Below are 21,888 nucleotides of genomic sequence, written 5' to 3'. Positions count from 1 at the left end.
TTTAAGGGAAATGCTCTAGTGAATGAAAGATTGTCTTTAAAATATTCTAACAGTGATCGTTGATAGAAAGAATAAAATATTAAGAAATGCTTTGATACTTTAATTTCAAAAATCAATGTTTTTACTAATATTGAAATGTATATTTTACAGAAAAATGTTAACTCATGTCAGCGTTATTAAATCTCCCTTGTACTTCTCCAAAAATAATTTATCTGATACAAAATTTGGCATTGAGGAATCTGAATTTTAACCCACCTTAAATCCAGTGTTGAACCCAATAGAGGGAATTCAACCATACTTTTTAGAATTACATATATTTTTAATTGTATTAAGGATTAATATATTTTCTCATTTTGATATGTAAAATTTCTCATAACTCAAATTAAATATAAAATTATAAAACTATTTAAAACTAAGAAAAAGGATGTTTATTTCTTCAAATAATATTTGGATTCATTTATCTTAAAAAGTATCAAATTCATAAATAATAAACTATCCTACACCTTTAATAAATTATTACTAAACCTGAATATACAAGAGTTTTATGTTTTTTTTCTCTGATAAATAAAATCACTGCTTTACAAAGCAATAAATCCATAAATCCAAACATGAATCAACAGTGTACAATATTACCTTCCCACATCAATCATAATAATAACTAATACAAATAACAATATTAGTTATTACTTATAATAATAAAATAATGTTAATAATAACTAAGCAAGTCATAGATGATAAAATTTAAATGAAAATACTGTTTTACTGAGATATTTATCCTAAGTAGTCAGCTGGGCTCTTTCTCACTGTTTTAGGTAATTTGTATATGGTTGCATAATATAAAGTCATATATTATCAAAATCGCAAATTGCCGCAGGTTTTGGAAACTTGAAGCAACTTGCTGGTAAAGCCATATAGTAGAGAAACATCTATTTTCATGGCAAAAATAGTCTCTGAAGAGGGATTATTAGCAAAAAAGAAAGAAAAAAACTATGGAAGTGAAAGAACTTTTGTATCTCCTTTTTAAAAAATGCTGTTATTGTGAAAAATTATAATATGTCTTTCACTGTGCTCCGTGGATCATATCACAGGGGAGGAAAAAGGCTTAATAGCATGAAAAGAAAATTTCAAAATCTGCACTTTGACAAGAGCATGCATTTAGAGTAGGCCACAGATTGGCACATAAAACCACTTTTAACAAAATGAGTCAGTTGAGATCACAACATTTATTTGTTGAAATCAGTGTTGTTTTGAAAATCAGTGGTACTTTTACAATCCACTTAGAAAAAAAAATTGGTCTAATTTCTTAGTCCTGTTTTTATCCCCAAAATAAACCCTTTTTAAAAAAGCCATACTGTTAATTCCATTTATTAGTCTACTTTAGGAATGTGGACAAATAGAAGATAGCAGTGATAAAGATAGGGCAAAGGAACCCAAAATTCTGTGCCTTGTTCAGCCTTATCTTCAATAAACCCGTATGAGTTATTCTCATTTTCCAGGAATTCCTGACAATCTTAATCTCATTTTACCATCATCCAAATTGGCCACATAGGCAAAAATGGCCCAATCCTCGTTCCAGTGAGTCTAGTGAAGACATGGCAAAAGTTGTAAGAAAGCTTAATTGATTCCTACTTTGACAATCATTGATAAATTCAAAATTTAAAAAGGCGATCACTCCAATAAAACAAAAATGAAATTCTACAAGGATACATCTATTTACAAACTGATAAAACAGCTTGGCCAATGGAGATGATTAAAAAGCAAACAAAAATTTTAAACAACATCTACAAAAAAGTGGTCCTTTGAAAGGTTTATCTGGCAAGTGAGTTGACCAATGACAGACAATTGATCAATTTAGGATAAATCGCAATGTGGTGGGAAAAACTTAGCCTTTGAATCAGACATGGTTTAAAACTTGGATTCTAAACTTGTCATCATTTTAGTTCCTCTGAGTAAGATAACCTTTATTTCAGCCTTGGAATCTTCATAAATAAATAAATGATACATCTTTCATAGGACTATTGTAATAATTAAACAATATAGGGATTGGCATAATGGGGGACAGTGTCTAGAGAACCTTGTGAAATTTGTACACAAGTGTTACGGGCTGAACTGTGTCCCCCCAAATTCATATGTTGAAGTTCTAACTCGCAGTTCCTTAGCATAGGACTGCGTTTGCAGATAGGGCCTCTAAAGAGGAGATAAAGTTAAAATGGGGCTTTTAGGGTGGGTCCTAATCCAATATGAATTGTGTCCTTATAGGAAGAGGCAATTTGGACACTCCAAAGAGATGCCAGGGATGTCTGCACACAGAGGAAAGAGCATGTGAGGACACGGCCAGATGGTGGCCACCTGAAGCCAAGGAGAAAAGCCTCAGGAGAAGCTGACACCTCAGTATTAGACTTCCAGCCGCAGAACTGTGGGAAAATAAATTTCTGTTGTCTGGTATTTTGTTGTGACAGTCCTGGCAAACCAATACAATACACATATAGAGAAAAAGAAATGTAGCCCAATGTAGGTATATGTCCATTGCTGTATGTCATAGTTTCTAGGAACATGACTCAGGAAATGTTCCAAAAACTTTATGTATATTCTTTTATTTAATCCTCAAAATAGCAATAATGAGTTAAGTGCTATTTTAATGTCTATTTTACAAAGAGGAGGCTGAGTCACAGCTTTCAATAATCTAAGGTCACAGAGTTTGCCTGAAACCAGAGCCTAACCTCATAACCACTATGCTCATAACAAACATTCAGTTCTATGGGTGTGTATACAAATTGTACATCATTATTCATTAAAGAACATGAAGCCCTGAGCCCTTGTTAAGAAAGAAGGAAAAGTCATATAGACTTTAATCCGTATTTGGACATGTATGAGTACTTGTTATCAGTTCTATTTTCATAAGAACTTTTCAGTGATCATTTTCATGAGGAATGTAGATGACACATGTGGTTTTTAAAACACAAAGAGTTCTTTTTAGCATAGCCTAGACTATAATATTAGAGTCCTTTAGCCCCATCAGCTCCAAGTATCCACTGGATAATTCCATGAGCACAAATAAAAAGTAGATACAACTCAGAAGGAAATAAAAGCTGACTACATTGTCTGACCCTTAGTTAAAATGCTTAGATTTTTAACTTGAAAAAAATGTATTTCATTTTGCAACAGTAATTTGGTGGAAGGATTTGAATAGATCAAATATCTGAATTATATATCAATTTAACAGAAACTTAGCTTGATCATTTGAATTATTGTTAATCAACTATTGGTATGGAGAGGCCCTAGGGGATATAAAATAAGAAATTGATACAAATGTTGAGCATCAATTACTCATAAAAAATTCACCTAATAAAATTAAAATAGCGTTTTAAGTTATGAAAAATACTTATTACAGGTGCCAGACACTTTCTTAGATCTGACATAGCAATTAAAAAGGCAGAATTCCAGGCTTCCCTGGTGGCGCAGTGGTTGAGAATCTGCCTGCCAATTCAGGGGACACAGGTTCGAGCCCTGGTCTGGGAAAATCCCACATGCCACGGAGCAACTAGCCCCGTGAGCCACAATTACTAAGCCTGCATGTCTGGAGCCTGTGCTCTGCAACAAGAGAGGCCGCAATAGTGAGAGGCCCCTGCACCGCGATGAAGAGTGGCCCCCACTTGCCGCAACTAGAGAAAGCCCTCGCACAGAAATGAAGACCCAACACAGCCATAAATAAATAAATAAATAAATAAATAAATAAATAAATAAAATTTAAAAATAAAAAGGCAAAATTCCTTTTCTCTATTTTTTATAAATATGAGAAAATGTTCACTAAAATTTATTTAATATCATTACTTTTCATTGAAATGCCTTTTTTCTTTTTAGTAGAGCAAAAAGAAACTTTACTTGATGACCCTATAAACATAATCATAAATTCTAATTATTTAGTTCTGCTAAAGCAGTATTTTCATTAATTTACTTATCAAGTCTTTTTCTTTATGTGTCTTAAAATCTAGAATGGTTGTACTTTCAATACTTTCTCTAGCTATAAGAGTTGAACATAACCATTATGGAAAATTTAAATAAATAAAACAAATAGTCGCATTTGTAATCCCTCCACCACTATAGGTCACTACTATTCAAATATTGATGTATTACATTTTTCATTTGTTATTTGTTTATATGTGTTTGTGCCTGAAAATTTGATTCATGTATGCATTTATTCTTTAATTTAGCAAATATGTATTGAACAACCACTCTGTGCCAGAGCAACAGAATATACCACCCATGACTCTGTATTCTGAAATGGAAAGTTTGTTGATGGAGAGAAGGCTGAGAATCCAGATCTGGACATGCTAAGTTTGAGATGTGCATTAAACACTCAAATGGAAAAGTTGACCAGGCAGTTGGATGTAGAGCTGTGCAGTTCAAAAGACAAGTCTGGTCCAGATATATAACATTTGGGAGTAGAAGGCATTTAAAACCATAAGGCCAGATAAAGCAACAAACACATTATAATGGGTAGAGAAGAGACCAAGGACAGATCCCTGAAGCACTTAAGAGGGTGAGGAGAAAAGAAGAACCAGGAAATGTGACAGAGAAGGTGCAACCAGTGAGGGAGGAGGGAGAGCGAGGGAATGAGGTGTCTAGAAGCCAAATAAAAGAAGGTTAATAGGGGCTTCCCTGGTGGCGCAGTGGTTAAGAATCTGCCTGCCAATGCAGGGGACACGGGTTCGAGCCCTGGTCTGGGAAAATCCCACATGCCACGGAGCAACTAAGTTTAATATAGTAGGAGAGAGTTTTGGCTCTGATAGTGCTCCTAGGGCAAGTATGAGAATAAGTAAGAAGTGACTGTTGGATTTAAGGTGAGGAGGACATAGGTGATCTTGATGAGAACAGTTTCCATGGAGTATTATGGAGGAAAACTTGGCCCCAGTGGAATGAAGGGAGAACGTGAGAAGAATTAGAGTGAGTGTGTATAGGCCACTCTTTCCTGGAGTTCTGCTGAAAGGAGAGTTAAAAAAAGAAGAAAAAAAAAAGTGAGTGGTACTCCAGGAGAAGGTGGGAAAGGGTTCAAAATAAGTTTTTCTTTTAAAATGAGAAAAATAATATATGGTTTGAATAGTAATTGAAGTTAGCTAAAGGGAAGCAAAAATGTGGTGTAAGAAAGAGGGGGGAATTGTGATGCTCATGAGAAAGAAAGGAAATGGGACATCCTTTAGTCAGATCTATGAAAAAATGAGTTCTGGAAATAGACAGAAGGGCAGAATATGTGAGGGCAGGTGAGGTTAGTCATGATTAGTGACAGTCTGCAATGATCCCTTTTGACGACTGAGGAAATGGAGTAGGGATGGGAGGGGATAGGTCTGGAAGGATCAAGGCTAATGTTCATGAATTTCAGGTGAGAACAATCAGGGTGGTTATTTTCTCTGCTCATGTTCATCTGATTGGGCACAGGAAAAGAGTAGGAGAAATTGTGGATTTAGGTGGTTATTGGCTAGACCATGAAGTGGCAAAGAAAGCAAAAAAAAAAAAAAGATTTTTATCCAAGTGTTCTCATTTAACATTAAGTCATAAGCCTTTTCTGTGTCATCAAATATCATTGTAAACGTTTTAATGTCTGTAAACTGTTGGGCTGCACCCCACAGACCTGTAAGCCCATCCTCGAGATGGGAGACAGCGACAGAGACATCAACGGTTTATTGGGTAGGGAATCCTACCTGTCTGAAGCAAAAGGTCCTACAGCAACAGCCCATCATGTATGGCAGGCAGGCAGGCAGGCAGGCAGGACGGCAGGACGGCAGGACGGCAGGATGACAGGACAGCAGGACAGCAGGCAGGACACGATAGCAAGCTTACTCGGGGGAGAAAGAGGCTACCATTTATAGAGGGAATTGACCTCAGGTTGGCTCATCAGTTACCTGAGAAACCAGTGGCTGGGGCAGGGGGCAAGCATGTTGGCAGTTACTGATTAAGCCCAACGATTAAGAGGATTGGATAGTCATGTGCGTAGGGTGTAAGTGAAGCAGGGTCTGGTGAAGCAGAAGATGTACAGAGAGCAAGAGAACAGCCATCTTGAGTGGCCTGACCATCCATAAATAAATACATGAACAATAGGTTTAAATATTTCCCTATTGTTGGAGTGTTTTAAATGTTTTGACTTATTATGTATACTATTTCAATAATTATTGAATTTGAGGATCAAAATTGGAACCAATTGAAAGAAGAAAGGTATCTAAAATCACAAAAGAAATTGCAAAGGAATAAATTATTTTAGTGAAGAAGCTATTGCTATAAAGCAATTCATTCCACAAAATTCAGTGGCTTCAAAAACAGCAGCTAATTTTTCACTCATACGTCTGCAATTCAGGTAGAGCTTGATGGGAATATCTTTTCCTGCTTCAACATCCATCATACAAAACAACTTTGACTGGAAAAATTACTTCCAAAGTGGCACCATTTACTTGGCTTTTGCTGCTGACTGTTGGCTAGCGGCAGAGCTGAAGATATTTGAAAGATTATAATATATCTTAGAAATCAATATTTCATGATGGATATAAATTCAGATTTGACTGGAAGAGTTTTCATATATTCCGTTTGTCCAAAAAAAGCCTTTTAAAAACTTAATTCTACTTTCCTTGGATAATTATTTTTTGCCTCAGTTGTGTTGGAATTTCTTTCCTATCTCTTTTTTAGTATACTTTGCTCTTCTTTGTATGGCCTATTAATATGAATACTTATTTATTTTCATTCTCTATTTATAAATATGAAAATTTTCAAAACTATGCTTGTACCTCTGAATAGAGTTTTGGACATATACAGCTTACCATAATGTTGGCTGCTAAATAATCAGTCATCATAATTTGCTATTTTATACAGTACTTTCTAGCAGAGATTTGCTTTGCTTTGTTCCTTTTCTGTGTTTATTTTCAACTTGAGGTGTTTTTTTTTAACATCTAACTTTGATGATTTAATTAAAAATGGAAACTAAAACTTCTTCTTTGAGAAATACACTGACGTTTTATTTGTGATGTGATCAAAGTTCACATTTTTTGAAGAATTTTTCATGAACCCTTTATATGAAGGTGTATTCTCAATTTTTAGTTGCTAGGTTTAATGTTTCCCCTTCAATTTAACCTAGTGATTACTCAAATATTTTCTTTTATTCTAAGTGTATTACACCAATTACTTCATTGGCTAAAGTTTTTAATATGTAACAAAATCTTTACAACAGACTGATGGTTGAGAACTGATATATAACAACAACTCTTGTAGAAATGCAATATTTTCATTCCAATTAATAATCTGTTACTGGGCTTCCCTGGCGGCACAGTGGTTGAGAGTCCGCCTGCCGTTGCAGGGGACACGGGTTCGTGGCCCGGGTCTGGGAAGATCCCACATGCCGCGGAGCGGCTGGGCCCGTGAGCCATGGCTGCTGAGCCTGCGCATCCGGAGCCTGTGCTCCGCAATGGGAGAGGCCACGACAGTGAGAGGACCGCGTACCACAAAAAACAAAACAGTACCACACACAAAAAAAAATAATAATCTGTTACTATACAATTAGTATTTGGGAAAATATAATCTGAAAAATCCATTCACTGTAAAGCCGTACAAACAACTTAAAAGACCATTTTATGATTTCTTTATTATTGTGGAATAGGAAAGATATCAATCTCTTACACCTAGAATCACTCTGTGCCCTAATCCTAAATTATATATTGCTTCTGGGTGTTAGAAAATTTTATATATGAATTTGATTTATCTCTCCCTAATAGTTAAAAATACTTAGGAAATACTCTTTGAATGTATGAAGACCTAAAATGACAGTTCTTTTATTCACAGGATGCCTCTTCCTACACATGCAGCATCTAATATTTAATGGTATCTCTTTTGATAAAGTACATCTTCAATATTCATGATTTTATGATTTCATCAATTGTACAAATCATTTTATCCACCTGGATATAAAGTATAAAAACACTATATTAATCATGTCAAATAGCACTGCAGTCTGAACATGTTTTTTGAACTCACATATCCTGTCTTTTGACTCTCATTTTGCAGAATAGACCTCAGGATATATTTTTACACTGTTATTGTAATTTTCATTAGAAGAGTATTATTTAGTTCTGTTAATACTTTAGCACAGGAACTATTAATTAAGTAATCATGTTTCCTAAGTTTCTTATTGATAAGTTAAAAAATTAAATGACATATCTGTATGAATTATTACCAAAGTCACAACTATTTGACCTTCATCATTTGGAAACTAAGAAAATGACTCAGGCTATTTCTCTGGATCACGAGAATGCTTTCTCTGTGAACTTCATTAACATAGGTATTTTTCTGTCTTCTGGTTTGGAATTACACTTGTCACAACTCATTTTCAGTGTGAATTAAACGCTTCCTAGGTAATATAAATAGATATATTCTTGCAGGCAGGGCTCACTAATAGCTAACTATTCTTACCGACCAGCCTCTGTGGTAGAATTCGTGAGGTTTGTAGGTATATTTTAATGTCATTTCAACAAACGAACCTCTGTGACCAAGAATAAGCCTAGATTGTAGAGATGGTTTACTGGGCTGCCAGAACTATTGGAAAAGTGAAATAGATCTTTTTTGTTTGTTTGTTTGTTTTTTAACAAATCATGTTTATATTTTAAGTTTACTATTATTATTTGTAACTTCATTTTTTTCTTTTATTATAGCTCTAAATATTATTTTCATCTTCAGTCTTCAGCAGGTTACTTTTTCCCCTCAAATGTAACTATGTACTATATCAGAGAGTGAATCATTTTTATTGCCATAAAGCACTATATTTAATTCCCCCAAGTAAAGTCATATAGTAAAGACGAGTTTTATTACATTCTCTATTCTACAATTTAAAATACTAGTACTTTGTTAATAGTACTGCTGTAGTATTTGTCAGTTTTTAAAGACCCAATGTCCATGTGGGAAACTTTAATGTTAACCTTATATTCCTTCCAAAGAAATCTACATATCTTGACAATTACACAAACACACATACACACACATGATATCTCTGCAACTGAAAATGTAATCTAAATATGTGTCAGCATGTACTGTTATGAGTTAGATCTGTGACAGCAGATTCTTGACTAGAATCCTGTGTTCTCCATTTAGTACCTGTTTATCCTTTCGTAAGCTACTAAATTTTTCCAATTTTTGAAATTCTTACCTGTTCAATGGGGTTTTTACCCAGGAACACTGTGAAGATTTAGGGACATAACATACAAAAAGGATGAGGTCCTAGTACTATGTAAGCAATTGCTTTATATTAACTATTTATTGTGGTATTTTTTCATATCAATGTACTTTTAAACGGAAGATAAGGATATATGCATATATATGTCTTTGTAAAAAAAAAAAGTTACCACAATTTAAGCAGTATCATGATGAATATCACAAGGAAATCTAAACAGGCTCTAGGTATTTCAAGAAGAGAAGATCATTTTTAAGTGATGCTTTCTGAAAGGACTCCATGAATGAATAACATCCTTCCCAGTCACTGAAACAGATTCACAAGTTTATTTTGTTATTAAAATAAAATATATGGATAACTGATTGGCTGACCAAAGTGTACTTTCAATAACACTAGAATTAGTACATATTTTTGAATTAAGAATGGATTTAATTCAATGTATATAAGCTTTATAATTTAATTCTCTATTATCTCTGAGTCCTTCAGGTATGTTTGAGATGCAAAGTACAATTGTTTTTTAAAGTCACAGGTTAAAAAGTATGTGAAATACTTTAGGAAACATTTCAATTGGTTGCTGCACAGATAATAACCTTCAGCATGTGGTCGTGAATTAAATGCAAAATAACATCAGGAGCCCTGCTTCAAGAAATAATTAGGCCTTCTGCAGAGCCATTCAGTAAAATTACATTATTGTGTTCAACTGAGAGGAGCTGTGTAGAATCGTATTTGTAAAATATAATTGCAGGGACAGCTGGCCTGAAAAAGGACGAATCTTAATAATACACGTTGCTGAGGTTGTTGGTTGTTTATTGCCCATATGAGAGTGGTTGATGAGAAGAACAGTCATCTGTTGCATGGGAAAGAGAGATGAATTCAGGAAAATGATGATGTAGCTTCTCATGCAGTTTAACTGAATTTTAAAGTGAAATGTATTGTTAGCCATGCAAGCAACATGCCTGGAGGATTTGTGCTCCTTGCTCCCACTCCTGAAGCTTCAAATCTTCTCTGTGGCCTTTCTCAGTTGGCTTCTTCTTTTATTTTCTTAACTTTCCTCTTGTAATGTAAACATGGGAAAGAGAAAGTGGTGGAAGAACAAAGGAAAAGCATACAAAATAGCTCCACCCCTTCTGCATAAAGCTTTAATAGGGAAATGGTACCACACTGAGATTTTTTGAATAGATTGATAATAGCATGTTCATTTAAACCAAATGGGGAGCCACTGTATGTTTTGCCATTTTAAAGTCAATTTCACTTTTACTTAAAGGCCTTCTAGACTTTTTTTCCACCCTTTGTCAAATAGGATGATTGATTTTATCAACATAGTGTTTCAATGCCATTATAAACTTACATGTGCTAAAATAAATGTCTTGACACCCTCAGGATCATGAATTATACAGATTATCACATGAAGTGTGGAGGCTAGTATTTCACATACAATTTACTGTCATGTGAATTAAATCAAGGGAAGAAAAAGAAAAAATTTGGGTTGATTATCAACTCCACAGAGAGCTATAAGATTTAACATGACATTCAAAAGCAAGTTAATTTTTAAATGGCTTTTGATTATACAAGTGAATATCAAGTAAATATTTGAGGTAATTATCCCTTAAAACCAAAACATTAATAAATGCATTTTATTAGTCTTTCTTGAGAACTGAATATTTCTATATTGAAATGAATATGTCTATATTAGACAATGCCATAATACCTTTCTCTTTTAAAATATTGGGGTGACATAGTTTTATTTCTAAAAACAAAGTTTGTGATTTTCAGGTAAAATATCTAAAGACAAAGTTTTAATTCTTCAGCAAATATTTATTGAGGCACTGTGTGAGAGTCACTGTTCTATGCAGTAAACAAAACACAGTACACTCAGGGAAGTGATATGCAAAAGTGAAGGTGGACATTTGTAATGTCAGCAGTGATAAATGTAACAAGAAAATTAAGCAGAGTAAGGAGATCAGTAAAGCATGTACACACAGGTTGGTCAGGGAAGTCCTCTCTGAAGAGGTGACATTTAAACAGGGCCCCATCTTTGATTCTGGTGGGGTTTTTTTTTTTGCAGAATTATTTAATATTTTTATTATTCTGAAATTGAGGGGAAGCCAAAGCTGCCAGAAAATTGTAAGATATACACGGAGGAATTCTGTTCTATCACAGGAAACCAAGTCAGATGACTTGGATATATGTATAGATGAGATTCACAGAATGTTTTTATTAACTTCACTTATACAGAAAATATGATTTAAATGAAGCAGTGGGAGATATTAGGAACCGGTTTTTGAGTTATTATATCTTATGATCTTATGGATCAAGAATTCAGGAAGAGCTCAGCTGGGCTATTCTGTCCTGTGTGGTTTCGACTAAGGCCACCTTGGTGTTCAGCAGAAGACAGGCTCATCTGGAAGGTCTAAGGTGTCTTCATTCACACATCTGGAGCCTTGGTAAGGAGGACTAAAAGGCTGAGGTTGGCCAGGGCCTGCCAAGGAGGGTGACTATACGTGCCAGTTAGCATGGCAGGCCCAGGGTTGTCGGGATTCTTGTGTGGTGGCTCAGGGTTACTCAAGAGAATGTTCCAAGAAACAGTAGGTAGATGTTTCTAGCCTCCTAAGATCTAGACCCACCCAGCACCTGCCCACAGCATCATTGTGCTGTATGTTATCGATCAAAGTGGTCACAGTACACACACAGATTCCTAGGCTCCAATTCTTCATGGAAGCAGAGTCAAAGAGTTTGTGGCTACCTTTAATCTGCCATAATATCCGTTTTAAAAATGACAAAATTTACTCAAAAACAGTGATAATAAGCAAACGAACCTAAAGTGATTGGATAGCTCTATAGATTTGTTGCATTTGGTGTGGGTGTATGTTTGTGTGTATAGTATTTGAACCAAACCTAAAATGATATTGGTGTCATAAGAATATGGCATTTTCCCGGTTGTATACTCTAGAACCCATAAATTAAAATCCGGTCGGAGAAACATTATTTAATTATATATTGAGTGTAGTGACATGAATCTATGAAATACAGCAAAAATTAATGCACTATTGGTGTTTGTCTTATAAAAGGGGATTTATAGATGGTTTATTTTCACCTCCATGCTGATTTTAGGATCTTTCAACTCTTATATAAAAGATACAATGACCACTCATTGTGACATACTGATCTTTATTTTTAAATTCCCACTGAAAAAAATTGTAAGCATGATGCCCATATTTGACTTAAAGGCTGTGTCGTATCTGCCTGAGAATTAATTTGCAAACCATTGTTTTGGTAGCCCTGAGCTGTCAATCCAGTCAGTATGGTCTCTGCTTCTGATGTCTTCTTTGATAGATAATTCTAAGTTCCAAGCAAATCACTCAACCAATTTTACCTACAGTAGCAATAAAATCATCCTAGTATTTTCCCTAACTGTGGTACATTTTTTATTCACGTTCGTTCACTAGGTCTACTTTAATAGGACAGATAAGATCACTTAGAATATCTGCTATAGCCATGGAAGTGCTTAATTTAGGGATTAAGGATTTATAATAATTGGGACCTAATGGTAGTTATGAGTTAATATTTTTAAATTAATATTTTCTATGTAAAAATGCTTTATCTAAGATATTTAAATAGCCAAACTTTTACTGTGATATTGTTATATCTTTGTTAAATTAACATTTGTTAAGTGGAGCACAGGGTACTGAATGATGAGTTATGGTTCAACTACAGACCACAAGAAAGTTGAACTAGAGAAGATTATTACTCACAGGTCCTGGGGGAAGTACATGGCACTCTCAAGAAGTTACATGGATTTCTCCAGATATATACCCAGGAGTGGGACTGCAGGATTATATGCTATTGCAGCACTATTTATAACAGCCAAGACATGGAAGCAACCTAAATGTCCATTGGCAGCTGAATGAATAAACATGTGGTATATATACAAAATGGAATACTACTCAGCCATAAAAAAGGATGAAATAATACCATTTGCAGTAATATGGATGGACCTAGAGATTATCATACTAAGTGAAGTAAGTTAGAGAGAGAAAGACAAATATATGATACAGCTTATACGTAAAATCTAAAAAAAATGATACAAATGAACTTATATACAAAACAGAAATAGACCAACAGACATAGAAAACAAATTTATGCTTACAAAAGGGGAAAGTAGAGGGTGGGAAGGATAAACTAGGAGCTTGAGATTAACATGAACACACTACTATATATAAAATAGGTAAACAGTGACCTACTGTATAGCACAGGGAACTATATGCAATATCTTGTAATAATGTATAAGGGAAAAGAATCTGAAAAATAATATATATATATATATGTGTGTATATATATATATATATATATATAGGGAAAAGAATCTGAAAAATAATATATATATGTGTGTGTGTGTGTGTGTGTATATATATATATATATATATATATATATATAAAAAACTGAATCAGTTTGCTGTACATCGGAAACTAACACACCATTGTAAATCAACTATACTTCCATTTAAAAAAATTAAATTAAAAAAAGTTACATAGAGAGATCAAGACAGAGTGCAGGCAGAGAAAGAGGCAGGCCCTGGAGCACATGCTTTTATTAGGGTTCCTGGGAGAAGTGCTTTGGGGTTCCCAGGCTAAGGCAAGATTGGTTAATTCAATTCAAAAGCGTGGGGTTTTGGTAAGCTCTACAGGGGTCTTATCTAAAGGGAGCACACGGAGAAGGTAGTGAGAGGTGGGAAAGATTGTTGATCAAAAGAGCTGTTGGGGAAGTATTATCAGAAACTTAATTTGCTTGTGACTCTGTGGACTGCTATTTGGGGCACTTTCATGAGGGGCTAGTGTCAGTTTAATACCCCCGTAGTCTACTTAACAAAACAAAATGGATGCAGAGGCAACAATACCATGGGGTAGCTTAGCTAAACTCTCAACATATATATTAAATAACAAAATGTAAAATTCTAGAACAGTGTTGGCTCCACTATAACAATTTTCTGAATTATCTAAATTCTGGTCTGTTTGGACAGAAAGATTTATATTTTTCCTGAAATCACTTGAGGTTTAGCAGGGATTCCTATTTCTTTATATTTAGGAAAATCTGAAGATAGCTACGTGTGCTATTCTGAATGCAACACACTTGCTTTTGACATTTTCTTTCATTTTTTTCCATGTGAAGTCCCTCTGACACTAGGTGTGACTAGAGCCTATATTAATAGGATCTTTTAAGACAACTTCTCCTAACTTATTTTTAAGGTAAAGAACCTGGAAGACATATGTCTGCATGAGTTGGAAAACAAAAGTTCCACTTGCATTTTTGCTCATTAAACATACAAAAATTATTCAGAAACTGACCCAAGACTCATGCCAGTTGGAATAAATTAAAAAGGAAATGACTTTCTTTCTCCTTGTGCTGGCCTTATGGAACAGTCTCATTTACTCTTCAAAACATGTTATAAAGTTTGATCTTGACCAGGAAGTCGAGAGAACGTAATCACAGTCTGTTCTCTTTGAACTGGCTGTGTCTGCCAGCCAACTTCTCTTCTGGCATTCCCAGACTCAAATTAGTCTTGTGATTAATTAATAACCACTTTAATTCCTTTCTTGAAAAGCATGATAAAAAATATCATATCCCAACATTTAAATGCTTGGCATTTAATGTCATATAATCACCTGAAGGTGAAAATAATATCTGCCTGGCTTGATTTCACAGTTACAGGAATATCTGGGTCTAGATATTTGGGAATATTTGAAAGCCTAATGAAAGTTTTGGGTTTTATTTTTTTTCAAAGTTATTCTCTTTTTTTCTGGGCTTTGGCATTAGGTAAGTCTATCTAGAGATGATTTGATAAGTGATTTTTATAGGAAGCACTCATAGCTTTGAAATTTATAGGAAACATTCATAGCACTGAGTGTTCTTTTAGATTTACCCATTTTATTTTCTAGAACCCAAAGGTAATTTTTATAGTGGTGGATCCATGAACATTAAAAATAAGTGTTAATTCTTATTGAGTTGTTACTCTAAGTGCTTCTTTGTGTATTAACTCATTTAATCTTCATGATACCCCTATGAGGAAGATACTTTTTTGAAGGGGAATAAAGAGTCATCCCCAAATATAGATGGGGATTCTGACCCAGAGAAGGTCACAAAGCCAGTAAATGGTAGAATCAGGATTTGAAGTCAGCCTGTTCAGCTTGCCTGGTCCTTATCTGCAATATTGTTCTTCCTCTCTATATTAGATTTAGGAAGAACTATCTGTAAAGATTCAGTGGCCTTAGGATAACTCATAATAGAACCGACATATTCAAAATTGCTTGATATGAGTCATTATGTAATTTTCAAGTTTTCAGGTCTATGAACTTTGTTTATGCTAAATTCAATACCTTAGAGCATGTAGGAATATATAATCATAACCTCTTTTGGCAATGGACACTCCTATTCATAATTTCCCATGTACAATATATGAGAATCATTTGGACAGAAATATATGTATATATATGCATATAATAGGAAAATGTTATTATGATTATTATATTTTAAAATATAATTTTCCTTTTAAGTTTACCTTGTTTGGAGGAGTTTCTAGAAGGAAAAAAAAAATGAGTCAAATTACATTTTAGCATTTCTTTTTCCTAAATTAATGTTTTACCCTCAGTGACCTCATGAAGATATTCCAGAAAGGCTGGGGTCGGGGGACATCTTTAAAAGTTAGAAATATTTCATGTATTTTGGTGTTCAACACCATGGACTTTCAAGTGACTGAAGCACTGCTAAGAAAAAGTAAAAATCTGATGTCAAAACAGTAATTGCATTTTTTTTTTTTTTTGCGATACGCGGGCCTCTCACCGCCGCGGCCTCTCCCGCCGCGGAGCACAGGCTCCGGACGCGCAGGCCCAGCGTCCACGGCCCACGGGCCCAGCCGCTCTGCGGCACGCGGGATCCTCCCGGACCGGGGCACGAACCCGCGCCTCCCCCATTGGCAGGCGGACCCCCAACCACTGCGCCACCAGGGAAGCCCTGCTTTTTTTATATTTGCAACTGATCATAGAACTTAAGAGAATTTTGATCTTATGGATATGTCAAACACATAGTATTAGATATATAGCCAAATTTACTTTAGGAAATTTTCAAGATGATTTTAAAATCATCTTAAAATTAGTTTTTATATTATAGACCATGGAAATATTTCTTAAATATAACGACAGAAATAGCAAGATAACATTTTTCAAATTGGCTGTTTCTTAAAATTTGTTAAACAAAGACTTTCTTGTGGAATTAAAAAAAAAATTAACACATCAGCAAAATATGCTAGCTAACTTTTAGCATGTGTGAGATGACTAGCACATTTTACTTAAATTGCTATTACACAGTGTGGTGTTTCTGCTCTGACTACCTAAGGTTTGGACTTATTAAAGTATAAATTCAAGAAATTTTTATTTGAAAGAATAATAACTAGGTCCCCAAATAGGTCCTCCTTATGATCTCCTCAGAAGTGAACAGTTTTTTTTTCTTTTTTTCCAGGTTGTTTAGCTTTAGCATTTGGTCAGTGAATCAATAAATATAGAAGTTATAACTTCTATGGCTATTGTAAAACATTCGATGCTTGGTGTGGATATAAAAGAGCAGGAGATTTTGAGACTTTATCTTGCCAATGTTTTGTGAGAACATCAGAGTGTCCCTGAGGCTGGGACCATATGTTTTTCATCTTGAGTCTAGCACATTTTCTGACACATAGTAGGCAGTTGAAAATATTTGTTGAATGGAAAAATGACTGAATGGCTGAATGTACTAAACTGTTCCTGCTTAACATTTACAGGTTATTTTTAAAACTGTTAGAGTGAGGAATATACTCATTGAAAACAGCAGAAAATATTTTCTTTTCACAAATCTCCAAGGATTTTTAATAGGTATGTTAGTTCCCCAGTGTGCCAAAAGTTTTAGTCACTGTTCTCTTTTTAATACAAGCATCAAGGAAGTCTTTGGTTAAATCTCAAAAAACTTAAATTTGTTTTTCCAATTGTTCTCTTTGCAGAAATGTTAATTTACATGTTGAATTTTCCATTGTTTACATATCATTAACAGCTTTTATGCATGATGACTGACATAAGCAATTTTTCTTAAAACAGTTCTACCTATTGAATATCATGTAACCATTATTTTATTTTACATAAACTTCTCAACAACTCTAAGATGTAGGTATTACAATTATCATTCCTATTAACCTAGGCCTAGAGTTATTAAAGAATCTGACCTAGTTTGTTCCACTATTAACAGGGCCAAACTTGTCAGATTTGAAATTGTTACTATGGTCTTTGACAAGGCTATTTTTGCTGGCATTGTAGTATGTGTATGTATGTACCACATTCATTGCTTTAATGTATTTTTTTAAATAGTTGGTTCCTAAGTTATGTATAATCAATTTAGAGCCCTTGCTTTAGCAAATTCATTCCTTTACCTTTAAGTCTAGAATCAAAAGTACATGGCTGGAAATGTCAATTTTTCAGAGTATTTTATACAAATAATATAACTTATTTTTTATATTTGAAAATCTATCATATTTTCTTTTAGGTTTCCACATTCTTAAGCATATATGTCCAGAGATATAAAAGCTTGAGGAATAAAAACAAATTTTACTTTGAAGCACCAGATTTGTTTTTCATATGTTAAAGTCTTTGATTTGTTTTGTTTTCCTGATTCCCAAAAATGCCTACATAGTCCTGCCTGGATACAGACAGTTGTTTATGATATTCTAGTATTTTTCAGGCAAAGAAAAGTTTCTTTTTTTTTTCCATACTTTTCTTTTACTAATGTAAGTCAATATACCACTAAAAACTGTACAAGAAATACTGAATTAAGGAACAAATCGAAACCATTATTGTTTAGAGATGAGTAGAAAACACATGTATTTAAATCACCAAAAAAAGTGCTCATATTACTTCTTCAATTGGGACAATTCAGATATGACTAGTGATGGAGCAGACTCTCTGAGAGCCGTAATTTTATTCCCATTATGTCATTTGGATGCTCTTAGCTGCTTATGTAGCAGAGAGCCACATCATGACCATAGAACAGACTGTTTCTTATCAAAAGCAGCAGCAGTATAACGTATTCTCCATAAAAAGAGAGGCAAAGTACTGCCATGTTTGCATTCTCATTATTTTTATAGCTGCTTCTATTTTCAAAGTTGAATATTCATCAGGGTGATTATTATATCCAATGCAACAGAAATAACTGTACAAATCAAAAGTTATTTTTATTATTGTAGAAATGTAACAACTGATTTAGGAGCTTAATATAAAACTCCAATTCTATTATAGTACTCTTATATCCATATTTTTGCTTTAGACTGTCTAGATGGACAAATAAATTGACCACTTTAATCAATATGTCACATTTATAAGTCAATAAAATTCATAAATTTATATGGATGGATTTCCCTGATTGTTTATTCAGATAATCAATCCTTTAGTCTATCTACATATTTATGAAGTAAATTAGAGAACAAATGAATGAACTAAGCCTACTTCAGCTGTTTGTGAGAAAAGCCAAATCAATGAGGCAGTGAGACCATAGTGAGAGACCATGGATGCCCATTTGAATATTATAGGTCCTAAGAGAGAAAATCTTTTCCTTATTTTAATTATTGATGTTCATTGGCATAATTTGAAAATTATTGGTTTAGGAGTCAGAGGCCTGATTGCTGGTTGGTTCTGCCATACAATACTGTGTGACCTGTTGTCATTTATTTAACCACATTAGATCCCAATTTCATCATGGAGACCATCACAACTTTCTTTGACTCATAACTTTGTGGTGACTATCAAAAGATATAAGATACTCTGCAAAAAATAAAAACATTGTAAAAACTGCAAAGAGCCTTAATAATAGATTTTTCTTATTAACATAAAATCAAAAATTATCTGGAATTTGCCTCATTTAGATGGAACCCTAAACCCCAGTAGCCTGTTTCTTTTTAAACCTTCGTAATTTTCCATGTCTACCCCAAGAATAGCAAATAGGAATGTTCCTTGAGGAGTTTACAGATCATAGTGATTAACAAGGCAAGTGAGCATCTGTCATTAGATCAGATGACTAAACTAAAACCATTATTTCAGATTGCCTTAGGTCTCATGTACTCAAACCAGCAGCAGTAGTCTTGTGTGTATGTGTGTTATGTGCACGAGCTTCTTTGGGCTTGTGTGAATTTTTGCCTTTATAATAAATATATATTATCCTTTCAACAAAATATATAAAATTTCAACTTCTGAATAATCCACTACATGTTGGAACTATTCTTAGCCAGTACTCTACGTCTTAGAGGAAACCTCTCACACAAAGAAAATAGATTTATGTTTCCCACAGGACGGCAGAGCTGGAAGACATTATACAGAAGAAACAACTAGTTTGTTCAAAAGGACCAGTATTGAAAAGACACACATTTTATGTTATCATGTAGAAATGATGAATGATACTTCTTGTAGATGGTATCAGATAACAATAAGAGGAAGCATATCTGACAGCTACAATATTGAGCCCAATTAGACAAAATGGGACAGCAGTACCTAATGGACAGCACACATCTGTTGTTACAATGTGAAGTACTCCATGGAATTTGAGAATTACCCAAGAAAGAATTACCCAAGAAATTTCCCTACACCCAAGAAAGTGTAGGGAAATTTCACACAATCTGACTTTGTCTCTAGTTGATATTTCAGTTGCAGAGACACCATAAACCTGTTTTGATGCTGGAGTAACAACACTCCACCAAAAAAATCTAAGTATCATAAAACGAATGTTGTGATTACTAGAAAGAAAGAAAATGTATATTCAAGACAGAAATAACTTTGTTTTCCAAGTAGTTAACTAAAAGAATATATACTATTTCTTTTGTTGCAAAAGTAGATTCAGTCTTGAAATATAAAAATAAAATTCAGCGATACAAATGGCAAGGAACTAATTTATGATGACCTAATAGATATGTACTCTTTATTAAGAAACTAAAAAATGACAGTGTTTAAGTTGTGCTGGGCTTCAGCAGCTGTGATTGTATTATTATAATCAGCTATCTAATTATGTTGGAATGGTGCAAATTTTTTTATGTTTAATAGCTCAGTGGTCAAGATACCCAAAACTAGCACAATTAGAGATTTGAAAATGAAAGTAACTTAGTCTAAAACTTTTTAGAACAATATACATATATTTTTGTAAACTAATGTAAAACTGATTTTAGTATTAATGTGTTGTTCAGTTTCAACTACACCTATTTGGAGAGTTGTGACTACTCTCCTATTTGGAGAATTGTGACTAAAAATAAATTAATTACCCTTTCTTTAACCAGCCCGTTTAACCCAAGAAACTTCATTTACAGTGTCTAGTTTTAAAATAAACCACAACGCAATGAACAAATACGATAACTGAGTACTGAACCTATATTCTAAAACCTCTGATATATTTTTTTCTCTGATGTTAGGAACAATGAAGTAAAACTTAAGAAATATATGTAAGAAATATACAAAAAGATGTTGCAGTATTTTCTTCTATAAAATTGGCAAACAGTGTTTACTGTGAAGCCAATAAGGGCATTTGGTATGATCTCCATTATACCACTTTTTTTTCCAGCATGCTTTCAAGTTTCCCTAAGTTACACATGCTATTTGGGAAAGAGAAACATAGGCAAATTTAGTAGCATAATTGGAAATGAATGGGTCATCACGTGTGGTTGTAATATAAAATATTTTAGGAGTAAAGCAAGTAAAGCATAATGGTTTAGATCTGTTGCTCTCAAACTTTAGTGCACATCAGAATCACTCAGTAGTGACTCCTGAGTGGGCCCAAGGATTTTTATTTCTAACAAGTGACAAGGTGATGTTAATACTTCTGAATCAGGGAGCATACTTTGAGAACTACTAGTTTAGAGGTCCATGAGTTGCTAATTTTACTTCTGAATTAAAGTTAGTTACAGAATGTAAAAAATTTTATTGCTTATAATTAGTAGAACAAGATGTTCAATTTTAGCCTAATGTTAAAATCCTATGAGTGAAAGGGTAATTGAAAATAAACTTAAAGGGTATATTGAGAACAGATTTATTACAGTGGAGTCTGCAGTTCATATGACTGTATAACAGAGTGCCTGCTCAGAGCCCTAAAGATGAAAGCACTGTTGATATTGGCATAAGACCAAGACACTCCTAAGAGCAATAACTAAAGCAACAATCAGTGCTTGTTGATATGTTATAGTAACATATCAACAATACACCCCAAATGGAGACTAGAGGAGCAAAGCAACACCATGTGACAAAGTTAAAGGAGATGCTGTGTAAGAAGAGACAAAAGAAAGGTTTTTGAAGTCTCTATTTGAAGAGTGACTACAAATGGTCATGAATTGGTACATAGATCAAGGGTATCCAGCTGAAGTGGATAGGGGGAGTTAAAAGTCCACCTCCAATCCTTGCACCCAGATACCTGACATTGAGGCAGGGGTACAGTTTTAATTGCACAAAATCATCATTTGTCCAAATGGTACATCTTTTTCTATTTCATCTCCCTACTTCAGGAGTCTATGTTTTATTATTTTTTATTTTATTTTTTAATGAAGCACAGCCAATTTTATTCAAAGTCTCCAAAATTTATATTTAACATGTTAATTGTTTCTATAATGTTTCATCTTTGTAAAATGGTTTTATTTCACCTTTCTTTTATA

At 34.0% G+C, this 21,888-nt stretch overlaps 1 long non-coding RNA gene across 1 annotated transcript in view; it reads right to left on the bottom strand.

The window, feature by feature from the left end:
* The window catches only part of LOC141278491 (uncharacterized), a 102,898-nt gene that overhangs the window by 26,761 nt on the left and 54,249 nt on the right, over positions 1 to 21,888 (bottom strand). The gene's annotated exons all lie outside the window — the stretch shown is intronic.

This window comes from Tursiops truncatus, chromosome 4 (genome assembly GCF_011762595.2).
Source record: "Tursiops truncatus isolate mTurTru1 chromosome 4, mTurTru1.mat.Y, whole genome shotgun sequence".
Lineage (NCBI taxonomy): Eukaryota > Metazoa > Chordata > Mammalia > Artiodactyla > Delphinidae > Tursiops > Tursiops truncatus.
The sequence above is the reverse complement of the archived record's forward strand: the minus strand, read 5'-3'. Positions and strand labels throughout refer to the sequence as shown.